This window comes from Lolium rigidum, chromosome 5 (assembly GCF_022539505.1).
Source record: "Lolium rigidum isolate FL_2022 chromosome 5, APGP_CSIRO_Lrig_0.1, whole genome shotgun sequence".
In the NCBI taxonomy this organism is placed as follows: domain Eukaryota; kingdom Viridiplantae; phylum Streptophyta; class Magnoliopsida; order Poales; family Poaceae; genus Lolium; species Lolium rigidum.
In genome coordinates, this window is record NC_061512.1 from 169,304,238 (window position 1) to 169,319,150 (window position 14,913).

The following is a 14,913-nucleotide window of genomic DNA, read 5'->3' on the forward strand; positions in this document are numbered from 1 at the left end:
TCCCACCTCAGGACAAATGAGCTGAGTCGTCTCAAGATGAAGACTTCGAGGAGTCAGATGAAGAAGAGGATAGGTACCACCGGCCAAGGTGGTGCCCTGATGGACTCAGCCATTCTCAGAAGCGTAGGGTGCAGCGGCTACGAAACATGGAGGAAGCCGAAGCACAGTACCTGTACACGTTGAGGAAGGCACGGCCCGATCTGGCCGTGAGAATTCAGCAAACGTTGGAGACAGAGATGCGCCCGCCAAAGAAAGTGTGGCGCCCTAAACAGACAAAAGCCGATGCAGAGGCATCGGCTGATACAAACATGGTGTTTATACTCCCGTCGAGTTTTGTGCTCCAAAAGACGAGGAAGTATCGGTGGCACAATTTGATTGCGGTCCACGGCCGGTGATCTTTGAGAAGCCACGAGAGAGGAGCTACAGGCATTTGAAAGCCCTATACCTGAGAGGTTATATCAATGGGCAGCCTGTCAGCAAGATGTTGGTTGACACGGGAGCGGCAGTCAACATAATGCCGTATTCCATGCTAAGATGTTTGGGACACTCCAATGACGATCTGATCAAGACCAACGTCACGTTAAGCGATTTCAACAGCCAAGCATCAGAAGCAAAAGGTGTTCTGAATGTAGATCTGACCGCATGCCGAAAAACCATACCTACCTCGTTCTTCATCGTCGACAGCAAAAGCAATTACGCTGTCTTGCTAGGAAGGGATTGGATTCACGCTAACTGTTGCATCCCATCCACAATGCACCAATGCATCATACAGTGGGATGGAGATGAAGTGGAGGTCGTTCGAGCGAGATGACTCAATCGAGATCTCACTAGCTGCCATGAATATTTGGGATGCAGACGACCAAGAGCCGCTCTCTGGAATCAGTTTGGACGGCTGTGAGCGCATCGAAGCTTCAAAAATTGGGGTGAGGCTGGTCTTATCCACCGGCCTGAGAGAGTAGCAAGATCTAAATCAGTAGACGTACGTGGCAAGGCCGATCCCTGCGATCGGCCCCAAAAAATAAAAAGCACGAATTTCATCTCGAGCATGTCACGTAGCCATAGTAGAAGACCAAGAAGTTGTAAATCCTCATCGAGCATTGCAATGAAAAAGGAGGCCGATTCTAGCAATCGGCCAAAATTATCCTCGACATGCATTTTGCCTGTGTGCAGCATTGATCTAAGAGAGGATGACTGAAGAGCCGATATCTTCAATCCCTTTGAAAAAATCGGCTCGGGGGGCACTTAAACAGATAAGATACGAGGCTACTAAGTACGAAGTGGCTGTCAATGGCCAGCAGCTCAAGATATATTCCTCGAGGATGATGGACATTGGAATACGGACGCCGATGCATAAATAAATCGACTGTAAAAAATATAAATTTTTAAGCACAGCCGATGTACAGACATCGACTCTAGAATAAAACTGTTATAAGCAGAGGTACAAGCTCAATTGAGCAGTTATCAAGGTACATGGAGAGGCTCTACTGGAGGAATGCCTCAAGGGCATGGAGGGCGTCAGCACGGATACGATCCACCTCGGCGATCTCAGCCTCGTCGTCCTCGTCTTTGCCCGTCACCAGCTGACTGCTCAGGGCACGAATTTCAGCCAGATCGGTCTTCAGATCGGCTGTAAGGCCTTTTGCTTCCTCTTGAGAGCAGGCAATGAGGGTTTCCTTGTCTTGGATAAGCTGCTTGGTCACCCTGACCCTCTCTTCAAGGTTCTCCAGTTCCTTACGCAGGGTCTCGAGTTCGGCACTATTGGCAGAAGTGTCAGTTTTGGCGTCTAAAGCAGCCTTTTTCTCGTTGAGCCGTTGACACTTATCTGCAATATCGGCTCTCAACGGAAGCTGGGAGTGATGAAGGGTAATTCTTTGACGAGCCGACTGCACCCTTGACCTGAAGACCGACAGAGTCACAGCTGGCCAAAGCTTCACATGCAGTGTCACCGGGAGATGAGGCTGGATGTCTTCAAGGATGCCCTTGACTGCCTCGGGGTTTTCAACCAGGGTCTCAACTGAGGAGGAGAGCAAAGCCTTGAGACGCTGGAGTGGACCATGGACCGTGCTAGGACTTGGCTCTTCACCTGCCTTGGAAGTAGCTGGTTCGATGGATTCAGGATCGAACGTCAGCAAGCTTGAAAGATTGCAACCCTGACAGACGAACAAAAGCAGTATTAGTATACAACAAAGAAAAGGGTAGAGCCAAGGGAGTGGAGTACCTCTCCCAAAGTAGGAGGAGCAGCCGATGTTGTGATAATCGGCTTTTCTGTGGACTTGGCTAGGTTAGCCACTTGGTCAGCCACGCTCGTCGAGGTGGCTAGGTCTAGCGTGGCGGATGGCATCGATGCCTCTTCAACGTCCCCGCTAGAGGGCTCAGTAGTCTGCAAAAGAAATGGTGAGCCGATCCAAGTAGCAATGGGACGGCATGAAGGATGAACTGGTGAAGTAATTACATTTGAAACCTCCTGGCTTTATATGCACGAGCCACCTTGGCTTTATTCTCCTTGATTTTCTCAAGTGACCATAGTCTGAGTTCCGTTGCATCCTCAATGTTGTCGCTCATTAGGGCTGCATATTCTTCAGCAGTTAAATCAATCTGAAATGCATATTCTTCAGCCTTGATTACATTCTGAAATGCTGTTGCTCCTGGCTTGGCGAGGAAACTCGTGGGTCTTTGCGAGCCCTTTTAACGCATCGACGCTTCACGCGTGACCCTGTTTTGATCGGAGCTTGAGGAGCAACAGGCTCGGGAGTCGACCTTTTCCTAGAAGCCGGCGCTGGCGAGTCCGTCTGACTCTGTGTGGTGGATCTCCCGGAGTTGCCCGGGTTTGAGTCCCCTTGGCTGGACTGTGCCTCCCCGCTGGAGTTCTCTTCGGTGGAAGTGTGTAAAAAGAAGTACAAGCATGTTGCAAAAGGCTGGGAGGACAGATAAATGTAGTCAAGGCACGAGTCAGCTTACATGCAAGCTTTCTTGGACAGGAGCTTTGCGCTTCAGGGTCTTCCTGGCAGCTACTTTCCTCACTGCCTTCCTCGCCTGGGTTGAGGCTCGGGGGGCAACTGGCCCCGAGAATGCTTTACTCTTGGGAGCCGATTGCGGTGAAATCGGCTGGCTCTGCATTATGACTTTCTTCAGGGGTGGGGAGCTCTGGCAGAAGAGAACCACCGGGGCTGGTGGAAGGAATTTGAAGGGGGAGCCATCGGCTTCCACGGGCTCTGGGCCATCTTGTTGCTGCCAAAAGATAGAGCCAGGTTTCAGACAATCATCATGAGCCATTGCAAGAAATTTATATGTAATGATACCTGGTGTGCAGGAACGTCATATTCGGCATCAAGTTGCTTCAGCAACGGTCCTAGAGCTCTTCTGAAGGCGTGGGTCTTCCACATGGACCACCAAGTCTCAAAACCATCGGTAGTGGTGGTGAAACAGAGGTTGTGAGGAATTGGAATGGCCAGAGCGTCAAAGAAGGTATAGCACCTTTGGCCGATAAGGATGTCGGCGGTTCAGCTCTGCTTGCTGTCAGGTGGTGGAGAAAGAAGTGTGGGGGTGCTTGCCCGAGACCAAGCTGCCGGGCTACTACCACCGGTTGGTAAGACTCATAACCAGGCTTGATGATCCTGTTAGAGGTACTCATGCCAACTGGGAGAAAGCAAGGACGGATCATGATAGAGTACAAGTGCTGGGTGCTAGCGTCATCGGCAAAACTGTCTAACCGGAAGGAGACTAGATTCTCAAAGTTCTCCGATTCAGTATAAGGGAAGAACAGGGGGGTGCCCAAGCCTTGGAAGAAAATCTTGAACCACTCTGCTGCTTCCTTAGGGGTTAGCCTGCTGCCTGGGAGGCTATACAGAGCTTGGCCATAGCTAGTGCATCGGATCTCCTTCCCATTAACATCTGGGAAGGTACAGGTGGCCAAAGGTGGGAAGTTTGGGATCTGGTTCTGAAAGTACAGCTGAGCCCATAACTGAATAAACCACCAGGGGCCTCCTGTTTTAACTGTCTTTTGGGAGAGCAGCTTGACATACATTAGTTGAAGAGATCGATAGACCTCTCCAAGGAACAGTTTCCCAAGGCCAAGTTGAGTGCCTTTGGCGAGTTCATAGGCCAGGGAAATGTAATTCTTGGTTGGGGCGAGTGAAGGACCACAGAATATGAAGTGCTCCAGCCAGAAGTTCAAGAAGGCCGTGTGCTCTTTTTCTGTCATAGGGCCTTTGGTTTTCATATAACGCCTGAGGTAGGCGCCCCAGCTTGTACACTCTGTTTTAGAGGAAAGGGTGAAAGGGACCTTTGGCAACTTAAAAGCAGAGGGGCTTGAGGATGCAATGTCCAGGCCTGTGATCATGGCCACGTCCAACAGAGTTGGTGTCATAGGGCCATGGCCGAACATAAAGCAATTCAGTGCATCCGACCAAAAGTAGCCGATGGTTTTCAGAATGTTCTCATTCTTTTCAAGAGGGGACAATGATAATGACAAAGAATCGGCTATCCCTATCGTTTCCCAGGTGGCATAATGGGTTTTAGACACTCTACTGTACCATGCCACCCAACCTTCAGGAGGATTAGGCCAGGCTCGCAGGCAGCCGGCCCAGGAAGTCAGATCTAAGTTCTGGTTCACAAAGGGGATTCTATTGGCCTCGCATGAGATTAAGTGAGCGGGATTCTCGGAAGAACGGGGGCCAAGACACATAGAATTTGGGAGAGAAGGATGTGGCAGCAGGATGTCTGAAACCTAAAATTAATAATGGAATAGGACATTAATTCAGGTGTTTGCTGTTTAATCCTAACATTGATTCGAATGGCGAAGAGGCGGTTAAGGATTACCTTCAGACCGGAGACCATGGCGTTGGCGTTGGATGATCCCGCCATTGGATGCGCTGCGGAGTTGGGACGGCGCGGTTGAGATCTGAGATCCGTGGAGCTGCTTGGGCGGCGATTTTGGGGATCTGAGTTTGCTTTCTCAGATGGAGGTTGCAGGTTACCGTTTGGAGGGGCAATTAGGTTGGCCTTACTCGTGTTTTATGGTAGAGGCCGATGCGATGCCATCGGCTCTTTTGGGGGATTGTTTGACTTTGACTATCGGCAAAATTAACTGGAAGCACTTCTTCATTAATAAGAGGGGTTTTTTACAATGAGGAGCCGATTGCTCAAGGGGGAAGAACAAAAGAAGAGCCGATTGCTCAGGAACTACTAATCCTACATTACTAATCCTCGCTGGCCTCGTCGTCACCACCGTAGCCGCCGCCGGTCGCTGCTCGCCGGCGGGCTCCTCGTCGCTACTCGTCGTAGTCCTCAATGGGGGTTTCATCCTCCTCATCATCGTCGTCTTCGTCATCATCCGACCAGGCCCGGCCGCGGAAGCGCTTCGGCCGGCGGCTCGTCGGAGGAGGTGTCGCCATCCTCTTCCTCCTCGTTGGAGGAGGCGTCGTCCTCCTCATCCTCTTCTTCTTCGTCTTCGTCGGAGGGGGCGAAGCTACCCCAGGAGAGGAAGTCATCCTCGCTCTCCGCCACCAGTTCCCCGTCGATGAGGAACCGGAGGTTGTCCTCCCCATCGGTCAGGGGCAGGTCGCCATCTGACCCGGCGAGGGCCTCGGGTGGGCCATCCGGCACATAGTCGAAGTCCCACTCCGGCTCATCCCATTGGTCGGGCCACGGCATCGGCTCGTCCGAGGAGGAAGATTGGAAGGAGAGAGCCGATGCAGCGGAGGAGGAGGATGAGTCCATGGTGGAGGAGGGCTTTTTGATGGCTAGTATGGGGCAAGAGGATGAAGAAGCGAACTGCTCGATGTGGTTAAGTAAAGGGGGATATAGTGGAAATTTAATGCTGTGGTGATTTCCGAGGAAGCGGTGCCAAAACTATCAATCGTGCAGAAGTTGAGAAGACAGGGTATCATGACAAAGGATACTGCAACGGTTCTGCTCTGCCACGACATGACCCTTCGAAGGAAAAATAGAGTGGTTTTGAAATTATCATTGCCAAAACCAGGGGGCATGTGTTATCACCGTATTTTGGCCAAATCAGGATATGGGCCGTGATTGAGATGGGCTTGAAGGATGTACACGTGGAGCATCTCTGAAGCGGCCTTGCACGAAGAGTTTGGGCTGGATTGCCCGTGTATCTGTAAATTATTAGATCGTGTCGGTTAGAATTGAAAGATAGAGTTTAGCTCGTACACGGTTAGGTGTACTTCTGATTTAGAAAGTCCCTTGGACTATAAATATGTACCTAGGGTTATTGAGAAAGGAGGACAATCACGTTCACAACAAACACAAACCAGGCGCATCGCCACCCCTTATTTCGAGGGTTTCTTCCGGGTAAGCATCATGCTGCCTAGATCGCATCTTGCGATCTAGGCAGTATACGTTTATTCGTTACCTGGTGTTACTCGTGCTGAAGTGTTGTTGATGGCGAGTAGCACTACTTATCATAGATGTCTTGGGGCTTGCATTGATGCTTTTCTTATGCATATTTGCTTAGCAATGCCGTCCCTCGATATCTAGCTGCCCTTACACCTATCTAGGTGTAAGGGCAGCACCTCGCTTGTTCGTTACTTAGTAGATCCGATCCGTTATAGTCGTTCCTTGTTCTTCAAGGATTAGTTTAATATCTGCATGATTAGGCCTTATGCTGGGGTTGGATGATCCGGTAGTGCGTGAGGTGTTGTTTTACCGTTCCTACGAGGGATGTTCCGGGAATTGACTTAATGTTGGTTTTTAGGCCTCTTTTAGGAATAGTTTCCATCATCTTTCGTATTTGCTAGGCCCAACTACGCGTAGGATGTTCCGATTATGCGGTGAAAACCCTAAACTGTCGTAGATTGGTTTAGCTTTGTTTTGATCAAGCAGGATCCCCATGTCATCGTAAATCCAACGTGATCTATGGGGCGATCGGCTCTTTGAGCCGATCCACAGGGCAACCTGAGAGCCGATCGGGCTCGTATTTAATGTTTACGTGTCTACCATGCGGGAGACTAATCGAAGCAATCCAACACCTTCCCGATCGGGTATAGGTCAGGTGGCACGCCCTTGCAACCGCCAGGACGTGTGCTGGGACTTTGCGGGACGACGCGAGGCACCAGGGCCCACTTAGCAGTCTTGGGAGCCTCCCGGCTCTTCGTGTTGCTTAACCACTGCTCGCCGGTGGGTTTTGGCAGGCAACAGTTATGCCCAGCGTATGCATGGTATGCCGGTACATTATGTTTATGCTGCTCCCATTGTCTATCAGTACTTTGCTGAACTTGACGCGAGTCGTTGGCCGTTTCATGATTGGGTCCACTACGAGAGCGTAACCACCCGGATTCGGCATGATTTTGGGGTGATCTTTAAACGACCAAGTGATTTCCTGATCTGACCACAACATGTATTTTGGTACTGCCGGCATCACCGCGTTCACTTCCATGGAACGGCGACGTAGGCTTTGCTTGTCTGTCGGCTCAGTGACGAACACGACACAACACACGTCTGGATCCTCATAAACATTCCGGCCCAAAGGTGCCGGTGGAGGTGGTTGGCCATAGCCTTCTCCCACCTGATTGACTTGCTGGTACTGCTGCCTGTTTGGCTGAGGCTGTACCGGTAAAGCATTTGGTCCAGTAAGTGGTGGTGGTGGCTGTAGTTGTTGCTGGCGCATCATATCTTGTGATGGTGGCTACATGGTGGTGCACCCTTGTGCTTGCGCATCTTTTACTGCTCCCTTTTGCATCAAGTATTTGGTCCAAGAACAATCCTTTGTCAGGTGGTTTGATGGGTGAGCCGGGTTCGGCGTGTGCCACCGGCAAGGTTGATCCATGGCGGATTCCATGGTGTATTTTACGGGTTCTTGCCAATTCTTTTTCTGGCCCCAGGGTTTCTTTTCGACCCATTGCTTCTTAGGACCCGCCCATGGCTGCGATCCGGTTTTCTGCCTCTGGCTACCGCTGGCATCAGAGTTCTCTTGCACAGCAGCTACTTGCTGCGGAGCGTACCTTCGATCCGGGAAATCTTCCCTTCTTTTGTTGCTCCGGTTTTCCCGGTATTGTTCCTGGCGCTGCTGAGGCGGGTTTGTCTGTTCCGGCTCAGCTTGCACCGCCGGTTGCATTGGGTCTCCCAACGCATAGTTATCCACCACACGTATCATCTCCGCCAAAGTTGTTGGCATGTTTCGCTGCAGCTTTTGCCACAGAGGCGAACCTCGCCTGCATCCCTGGCTAAACCAAGCAATGGCTTGTGCTTCTATCACTCCTTCACAAGAGTTTCTAATGGAGTTCCACCGGGTCAAGTAATCCCGGTCTGTTTCCTGCGGGCGTTGCACGCACAAAGCGAGCTGCTGAGGCCTGTTGGGCCTTCGGTAGGTGCTACTGAAGTTACTTACAAAGGCTTCCTCAAAGTCCAACCAGCCATTTATGCTTCCTGCCGGCAAGTTGTTCAACCAGATTCTTGCCGGTCCCACTAAAAACGTCGGCACAATTCTCACGGCCCAACGCCGGTTTCCTCCTCCGGCTACACATCCTCCGCCGCCAGCGACGTATACCGCGGTCACGTAATCCGCGAGCCAATCTTCCGGCTTAGTGGTGCCATCGTATGTTTTGGTGTCACGGGGCAACTGGAAGTTGCGAACCGGTGGTTGCTCTTTCATGATCCTTGGGCCAAAACACTTTGGACCCGGAGGACCTTCTGCTTCTATCATTTCAGACAGATATACTCTATCCAGACGGTGCCTCGCATCCCGTTCTGGTAGGTGTCTTTCTCCCACGCGCTCTCCCAAAGGATTTCGGTAAGCGGTGAATCTTGTCGAGTCAGCTTCATCGTAGCGTTCCGGTACCGCGGCCCTTGCCTGCCGGTACCTTGGCGGAGGCATCTCCTCCTCATCATACGCTGCCCTTGCAGCTGGATAGTTTTGCCCGGTTTCATATCTACCGGCATGATTGTTTCCGGCATAGCCTCCCTTGGCGTAGCCTCGATCTGCCCCTTGGCTTTTTCTACCGGCATCGTGTTGCCCGGCTTGTTGTTTTCCGGCAAGAACCGGATCGTACACGATCATCTGCTCGTGCGTTCATCTCTTTTTCTCTTCTTCGTCCGGATGGGGGACGAAGCCTGCCCATGGGACTTGCTTCCGGCATTCCTTGTCGAACGCGCGGATTTTGAGGCCGCAACTTTGTTCAGCCTTAGCCGCCTGCTCAGCGTTCGCCGCTCGATAGTTTCCAGCAGCTCTCTAACACGCTCTTGCTGTTTTGCCAAAGCCTCTCCGAAAGCGATTCACATAGATCTACCGCAGCCTTAGCAGACTTTTATAGTTTTATCCGGGCTATCGTACTTAGGTTTCTCTACAATGCTAACAGATGCAGAGGTACTTTTGCCGGCAAGAACTTCCTTACGCAAATCCTGATCTAGATTGCGAGCTTTAAGCCGGTTCTCCGGTATCCTAGCAGCATGAGCGCTACCGTGAGCAAAGCCATGGGCAGCGTTGTACTCACGTAAGGTTAGGTTCAGCTCGCGCTGCGCCCGGACGATGTCGGCGCCGTTCGCGAGCAGCTTTGGCGTTGTGCCTCCAGCCTCCGCCCGAGCCGTTGCCGGGTCGATGTTCCCGCGCGATGGGCGTTGCCGGCACGTTCATCGCCGCTTGGAGTGGCGTTGCCGGTGGTGCGGATGATGCTCCCGCAGCCGCCGCCGTCGCGCTCCGGCGGTGGCTTGGCCGCACGGGTCGAAGCCGCACGACCAAGCACCTTCATCCACAACTCCCTTGCTCGCACCAACCACGCCGGTCATCATTACCTCGACGCTGCCGGCGGCGCGGCCAGCACTGAGCCACCTTGGCGGGTCCGGTGCCACCAGCACCGGCGAGAGGCGCTGGCGCACAGGGACGGTGCCGAAGCAGACGCGGTGGCTGCCGAACTCGATGATGCGGCCGTTCTTGGGGAAGATGCCGCCGTTGGCGAAGCAGCCCGCGTTGTCGTTGATGAAGTCCATGGAGAAGAGGCGCTGGACGAGCGCAGACACCGTCCGCTCGCCGGCGACCTCGAGGATGCCCGCCCGAATATGAACTCCTGCAAGCGCCACTTCATGCCCCACGGTGGGCGCCAACTATCGTCGTGGTGAACAGACAGATGCCATAGGATGGCTTAAGTTGGAGCCGAATGGACGCTAGAGGATTCAGGGGAGGGTTTGTGATTAGATGGGATGAACTTCCGGATGGTTTCCTCAAGAACTTAGCCAAGGCTAGAGGTTGAAGAAGAAAGACATAAGGAAGAACTCGCTCTAGATCATCTTCTTTACTGATCTCCACATGTTACAGGTTTGTGCTTACAGGATCTCTCTCTCTGCTCTACGCTGGTTGCTACTTACTTCTTGCTCGCTCCCGAGTACGGGTGTGCCCCCTCTCCTTATATAGGGGAGAGGGTGGCTTACAGGGGAAGAAACCCTAATGGCATCTTTGACTAGACAAACTACTTTACAAAGTTACTTTAATCATAGATGACACCGGGGTCTTCTTTAATCAGGGAGGCTGACGTCTTCCGGCTTCTTTCATCGTCATCCTCCCCTTTATCGTCAGGCCTTTGTTTAAAGCTACTTTGCTTAGCTCATCTTTGTCCTCTAGCTCTGGAGAGAATCTTTGACCAGTTCTGCCGACATGCTCATCTTTCCGTTATCCCGGTATCTTCTTTACCCGGTTCCGGTATACCCCTCTTGGGGATACCGGTTTAGCTTCACTTAGCCAAACTCTTATCTTCGTGCTCCGGTATGAACATTAAACCGGTATCTTGATGGCCTAAACCATCCGGTTTGGCATGCCTTTGGCATACCGGGAGTGATCCCCCCAACAAGTGTAAAAGCGTTGGTCTCTAAAGCATAATCCACAAAAATATAATGGCGTCATTTTATTTTATCTCATCATTAACCCAACAAGGTTTGGATACGTCTCTCGGATACTCCATCATTGCTATGATACTCCAAAAAATGTGAGTTGTAGAACAATTTCATAACTCTCTTAGATGTTCGCTAAAACTCGTAATTCAAATATTTCCACCATGATCCAATCATAGATATTTGACTTTTCTATTACGATGATTTCCACTTCATGCTAAAATTTATTTGAATCCATTCAAATGTTTCAAACTTCTTACTTATCGAATATATCCACATATATATACTCAATTCATTGTTGGAAGTTTTCATGAAGTAGAAGAATCTCCCGCACACAACTATGCCCAGTGAACCTCATACATCATCATGTATGTTTCCACTAAGTTAGTTTCCCATTCAACTCTTGGCCTATGAACGGTATTTCAGTCATTCTCTTTAGAAGAGATTTGCAAGCGCCAAACGATTCAAAAATCAAATGACTCCAAAAGTCCATTTGCATGGAGTTCCTTCATGCGTTCCTTTCTAACATGACCTAAATGGCGGTTCCACAAATAAGTGGAATTCGAATCATTTGCCTTATGGCATTTTAGCGTCAGTGTTATGCATGTGTGTTTCACCATAAAGATTTATAATAACTTATCCATCGTACATGGAATACTGTCAAAATTTGAACAACTCATTATTTTCATTTGACCAGAACAAAACAACAATTATGAAGTTCTTTATTATAAATCTGAAGGGCTAGATAGAATGCCAACGACGAACATAATAACACTTTATTTTGTTCCAGACGTGCATTCCTATCATATTCCTTGTTAGTCACTTAGGCCATTGTATTCTTGTATTGCGTTGTTTTGTATGACACTTCATACCAACCAATATGGTACTGATACCCAAGAATTTCATTGTGTGACCAAACTAGGAATACATTCATAACATGTATATCATTTATATACACCTGAGCTAGATTTTCTAGTCTTTTCTTTCTTTCCGCCAATAATCTTTTGTAGTTTCGCTTTTAGCTTTACTCATGATTCAGAAAAACACTTCAACATCAATAACTTCTAGGTTTGTTGGTCAAATACCAATAACCTTGAGGTTCTTACTTTGAAGTTGATCATCATATGATAAGTGTTCCATATTTCACTATTAGTAACTTTGTAATCTGATGAACAATTTCACTCATAATTTTATCCATCATATCATGACGACTTTCCGAGACCATGTCTGTACATGTTAGGCTCATAAAGTTTAACCTCAGTATTCGCTTGTGCAAATCTGGCTTGCACCCGTTGTATCCACACGTAGAATCTATAACAACCGATCATCACGTGATGCTTCGAAACGACGAGTCTTAGCAACGGTGCATACTAAGGACGATCACTTCATGGATATGCGAATATCGTTAGTGCCCCAATAGTTGAAGGATTGGGACGCCTTGCGTCTTCAACCTTCGTACATTCCCATAAAACTTATGAGTTTATGTAGTCTCACCAAATTATATTCTATCATCTTGCAATAAGGTCTTAGATATCACATATATATCATACCTTGCTTATTTCTGAAAACAAAATTTTCAGCTCCTTACTTTTCAAACAGATTTGAACTTCAAGTTTCACGGAGACAAGATGATTCTAGGTACTAATTGAAACCATTGTTCTTTGAATCAGCAATGTGAGATTTACTAAAAGTTTGCAATAGGACTTAATCATTTCTTGATTCTTTAACAATACGGTACCAGTCCGTAAAGTTTCTTGTCAGACTTAACAATATTTCTATCTCAATTACAAGACTAGCGCATGGTAGATAACGGATGCCAATTCTACAAATTTAATTCAAAATACTATTCAGACTGTGTTCATGATAATTAGTTCATGTTTTAATTTACTAATGAAGTCCCACTTAATACAACATCCCTCATAGTTGTTTAGTGGTACACGATCCATATCCACTACACCAAAACCGATCATCACGTGAGATGATGTAGCTTCAATGGTGAACATCAACATGTTGATCATATCATCCATATGACTCATGTTCAACCTTTCGGTTTCCTGTGTTCCGAGGCCATGTATGTACATGCTAGGCTCGTCAAGCAAACCCAAGTATTTTTGCATGTGCAACATGGCTTACACCCGTTGTATGTGAACGTAGAATCTATCACATCCGATCATCACGAGATGCTTCAAAACGACGAACTGTAGCAACGGTGCATACGAGGGGAGAACACTTTATTATCTTGATATTAATGTGAGGGATCATCTTATAATGCTACCGTCGCGATCTAAGCAAGATACGATGCATAAAGGATTAACATCACATGCAATTCATATGTGATATGATATGGCCCTTTAGTCTTTGCGCCTTTGATCTTCATCTCCAAAGCACGAACATGATCTCCATCATCAACGGGCATGATCTCCATCATCATCGGCGTAGCGTCAAGGTCCATGGCGCCGTCTTCATGGTTGTTCACCACATGTAGCAACTATTACAACTACTTTGAAATAACACTACTACATGAAATATAAAGACAATCATAAGGCTCCTGCCGGTTGCCACAATACAATAATGATCATCTCATACATATTCATCATCACATCATGGCCATATCACATCACCAAACCCTGCAAAAACAAGTTTAGATGCCTCTAATTTGGTTTGCATATTTTACGTGGTTTAGGGTTTTCGAGTAAGATCCAATCTACCTAGGAACATGAACCACAACGGTGATACTAGTGTTGTCAATAGAAAGAGTAGATTGAATCTTCACTATGGCGAGAGAGACAGACACCCGCAAAGCCATTTATGCAATACAAGTTGCATGTCGAGCGTGGAGCAAGTCTCATGAACGCGGTCATGTAAAGTTAGCCCGGGCCGCTTCATCCCACCATCCCGCAAGATGCAAAGTACTCTAACTAAAAACAACAAAAGCATCAACACCCACAAAACCATTGTGTTCTACTCGTGCAACCAATCTATGCATAGACACGGCTCTAATACCACTGATGGGATTCGTAGCATAGAAAACAAAAAAAATCCTACCGCAAGAATGAATAACAAGCCAAGATCCAATCTAGAAGATGGTAGCAACGAGAAGATCATGAGACTAACCCTCGAAGATTTCCAAAACCTACGAGATTAGATCTTGTTGTTGCTGTAGTCTATCACTTGCCGCTTTCGAAAGCGCGTAGAAGATCTTGAAGGGTGCCACAGTCGGGCATCACCTCCGTACTCGGTCACACGTTCGGTGTTGATGACGACGTCCTTCTCCCCGTTCCAGTGGGCAGCGTAAGTAGTAGATCCTCCTCGGAATCCCACCAGCACGACGGGGTGGTGACGGTGGTGGTGGAGATCTCCGGCAGGGCTTCGCCGTAAGCGATGTGGGAGAAGATGGAGGAGGAGGAGAGAGGCTAGGGTTTGGGAGAGAGGGGGTGGCTGGGGCGCCGGCCAGGGAGCCCCCTTTGGTGGTGCGGCCAAGAGTGGCTGCCCCCTCCCTCTCCTCCTCATTATATAGGTGGAATCCCTAAGGGTTTACCCAAAAGTTCGAATAAGACCCCAATTCAAAACTTCCATATGGACGAAACCTAGAGGGACAGGGACTCTCCCTTTCCACCTTGCTTGGCCGGCCAAAGAGGTGGAGTCCACCATGGACTCCACCCTCCCACTTGGTTGGCTGGTTAGGGTTGGTGGAGTCCAACCGGGACTCCACCTTCCATGGTGATTTCTTTCGGATGGTTCTAGAACATTCTAGCGCCTTCCATAAATGCATCGGATCATTTCCAAACTTGGAAAGTGACTTCCTATATATGAATCTTATTCTTCGGACCATTCCGGACCTCCTCGTGATGTCCTGGATCCCATCCGAGACTCCGAACAAAATTCGAACTCCATTCCATATTCCATATCTACTTAAAACGACATCAAACCTTAAGTGTGTCACCCTACGGTTCGTGAACTATGCAGACATGGTTGAGACTTCTCTCCGACCAATAACCAATAGCGGGATCTGGAGATCCATAATGGCTCCCACATATTCAACGATAACTTAGTGATCGATTGAACCATTTACATATGATA